The sequence below is a fragment of the Hyaena hyaena genome, unplaced genomic scaffold (assembly GCF_003009895.1).
Source record: "Hyaena hyaena isolate Hyena2069 unplaced genomic scaffold, ASM300989v1 scaffold_506, whole genome shotgun sequence".
Classification (NCBI taxonomy): domain Eukaryota; kingdom Metazoa; phylum Chordata; class Mammalia; order Carnivora; family Hyaenidae; genus Hyaena; species Hyaena hyaena.
Window position 1 is genome coordinate 926843 of NW_024081138.1, and position 4062 is coordinate 930904.

Here is a 4062-nt window from a genome sequence, read left to right on the forward strand (position 1 = left end):
AAAACCATGGTATGATCCTTTTACACACCTAGTACAGTATCTAAAACAAAAATACCCCCAAAACATGACAATACCAAATGCTGGCAATAATGTGCAGCAACTAGAACTCTCATACATGTTGGTGTGAGTGTAAAAATGTAAAACCACCTCGGAAAACAGTTTGTCAGTGTCACATAAAGTTAAACGTATACTTACAATATAGCAATCCCACTCTTATTGATCTAAGAGAAATGAACACTTATGTTCACACAGAAACTTGTATAGTTGACTGTTTTTGCAGCTATATTAACAATAATCAAAAACTGAGAATAGGGGGCGCCTGGGTGGCTCAGTTGGTTAAGCATCCTACTTCGGCTCAGGTCATGATCTCATGGTTCGTGGGTTCGAGCCTTGTGTCCGGCTCTGTGCTGACAGCCAACTCAGAGCCTGGAGCCTGCTTCGGATTCTGTGTCTCCCTCTCTCTCTGACCCTCCCCTGTTCACGCTGTCTCTCTCTGTCAGAAATAAATAAAACATTAAAAAAAAAATACTGAGAATAGTCCGGATGTCCTTCAACAGGTGAATGGACAAACTCTGTTACATTGATACCATTGAATAGTACTCAGCAGTAAAAAGGAATGAAATATTGAATGTCTCAACAATATGAATGAATCTCAAATACACTTTGCTAAGTAGAAGTAGCCAAACTCAAAAGGTGACACTATAAAATTCTACTTTGGTGACATTTCAGAAAAAGCAAACTATAGCGTTGGAGAACAGATTACAGCCAAGGTTGGGTAGAACATGATGAAATTTTATGGAAGATGAAAGTCTTCCATATCATGACTATGGTGATGGACATACACTCTAGGCTTTTGTGAAAACCTACAGACCCATAAAGATTAATTGTTTCTCTATGTAAACAAAGAAGAAAGTAAATAAGCTAAAAATACCCGCTTAATGACAAAGATTGCCTGACTAGATAAAGAAAACGCCCAATACAAGCTGTTTAACTGATTCACTTTCAATACTGGGATGTAGTAGATTGAGAAGGAAGGGGTTAAAAAGGATATAATGAAAAGCTAACCAGAAAAGAGCTGGTGTAGCTGTATTAGTGTCTCAGAAGGTAGACTTAAGGAAAGAAGAATTATGGCATATCATAATACATTATTGACATCATAATAAGGACAATGTCAGTTCAATAGAAAGGTGTGACCATTTTATATTTCCCAATAATTTAGCCTCCAAATATATAAACAGAGAAATCCATTCTCATGGGCATGAAACATACAACATAAAGTTTTAATTTGTGTCCAGGATCTAACCTGCATCTATAAAAGCGTTTGCCCTATGATGTGCCCTTCAGAGTTCAGTATTCAGAAGCCCAATGACCTGACTATTCAGCAGGTCCACTAATGAAGGCCCAAGAGTCCATGTGCTTCAGTCAATGTCAGATTGGGTGCTCTCTGGCCAGTCGATGTTCACCTTAACTGCACAGAGTTGCCAAGCTCTGGGCTGTCAACAGTTTACCTTCAAACACTGGATGGCCACAGCACCCCTTTGGGGGGTGCCACAGTGGAACGGGTGAGCTGTCCCTCCAGTGAAGCATGCTTCAATGTCAGGTGGTACTTCTGTTGTCAGGTCCCTTGGTGGCCTGTGGTTCGGGAAAGCAGCAGAAGCATGCAAGTGCTACCCACCATCAAGCTGTGCAGTTTGCTAAGGCCTCCGGGCCCAGGCTTAGCCTTCAAGTAGATGTGCCATTTGCATTTCATGTGGGAGCTTTTTGTACCTATTAGGATTCTGATTCAGAGAAGACCCCAAATGGGATGAGAAGGCATAACTTTTCCTTGGGAGTTGGTAATTGTTATTCACTGGGATTTGATCACACTAATGCAGTAACATGTCAAAGGGCTTATGCTCCTCATAGGTAGAGAAAAATGTTAAGCTGGAAAGTCCAGAGCCCACGAAATAATGGGGAACTCTTACTGGTAAAGGCTACAAACAGCTGTCAGATGGACGAGAGATGCCTGTAATTTCATGGTTTGAGGAGGATGGAGGACAAAAGCGAGCTTGTTTCAGATTTAACTGAACCATTTCCAAGGCTGCCATTCCAATTTAGCTGCATTTCTGGTAACTTCATTCAGAAAACATGTGAAAATTCTCAGGTATATAATTTGTTGTCTTTAATACCATAGAAGCAATCGGATGGGGGCATCCTTTATCATTGTGGGTTGCATAAAGTAAGTGATACCCCTGAGGAATTTGTGCACCCACACCCCAGGCCTAATCTCATTTCTGTTTGAGAAAACTGAAAATGGCAAATCTCTAGTGCCTTGACCCATATTAGTCTCACGAGATCAAAAGATGGATGACCTATGGCCATCTTTGCAGGGTGGGACTCCTGATAACGGCAGTATGAAGAGGCAGAGCAGGTCTTCCCCCAGAAGACAAGTATGAAAACTGGACAAAAATATGAAAGACAAATATTTGGGGGCACTGAACAATAAATACAGGCAGGCAAAACATAAGAAGAACTTTGTTCTTGAAGTACTTGAATTCTGAGCAAACAGGTTGGAGCTGCAGCCTGTAACCTTCTAACCTGCAGAGGTGTTCTCCTAACCCAAGAAAATAACTATGCCCCAGTGACTCAAGAAGGTGGGTGATGGGGTCCATGGTGCAGAGTAGTCAGAAGTGTAAGGTGAAAAATATGAAAGTAAAAGGACAGCAGAAGCGTTGAGATCCCAAATCTGAATGCAACAAATTCCCTGGTTGACCACTAAAGTGTGCACGGTGGTGGGACACTCAGGAGACACTGCCTGAAAAAGCAGCAAGAACTAGTCTGATCCTGGTGAATTCTGCAAGTCTGCACTGACTGATGAATTCTTCAGCTAGCACAAAGCTTAGGCAGCAGAAAGCAAAAACCTTACTGGTTTAAGGTATCAAAGGTCAGAATTTGTGGCTGGCAGTACATTCAGGAATTTAGGGGAAATACCAAGAACAAGGCAACCACAGACACAGTGAATGCCAACATGTGACTCTAGAAACTGCCCAAATCCTTGGTTGATCAGAAAATTATACACATGCAAGATAGATCACTCAACATTCAGGATAAAATGCAACACGTAGATACTGGGAAATGGAGACAGCACATCAGTTGTTGCATACTGCAGGGGTTCACATTTCACAGTGTGGTGCAGGCATGTTAACCACTTTCTAGGCGGAAAAAAAAAGGCAATCCTCAGAAAAATAAAATGGTTCCAGATTTCCTAAAACATATATCTGATATCCACTTTTAAATTAAGTATTACCACATGCAAGGAAACAGAAGTATGTGACTATAATGAGAAAGTCAACAGAAATGTATTCCTAACATGTCCCAATATTAGATTCAGCATTCAAAGATTCCCACACAGCTCTAAGAAATTCAAAGCATTGAATTAAAATATGTGAAAGGAATTAAAGGGAATCTTGGTATTAAAGAGTGAACAGGCAGGAAATCTGAATGAAGAAATGAAAAGTATAAAAAGAACCAAATAAAAATTCTCTAACTGAAATAAAATTCAGTGGTTGTGCTCAAAAGAACATCCTGGGAAGGCAGCAAAGTTGAATAAAAGTCCATAGAAATTACCCAGTCCAAAAAAACAGAGAAAAATGAGTGAAAAATTAATAAAATCTTAGAAACCCATGGAAGAATACCTAAGAGGCGATAGGCAATAGACCATCAATGAGAGTTCAAAAATGAGAAGGAGGAGGAAAAAGAGCAGAAAAAAAAAGATTTGAAGAAGTCATGTTTGACAGGCTTCCAACTTAGCAGATAGATCCAAGATGCTCAATACACCAAAAGACATAACCAAAGAAGGTCACCCCAGGCTCATCAATATACAAATTGATAAACCAAATGACAGCAAAAGAGACAAACAAAAAAGGTTGCCCCAGGCTCATCGATGTACAAACTGGTGGAAACCAAAGATAGGAAAAAAATCTGGAAAGCAACAGGAGATAATGTCATCTCACATGTAAGGCATGGTGGTTTTTAAATTTCACAAACTCTTCAATTCTCCTCCTCTTTAAGTATAAAACTAAT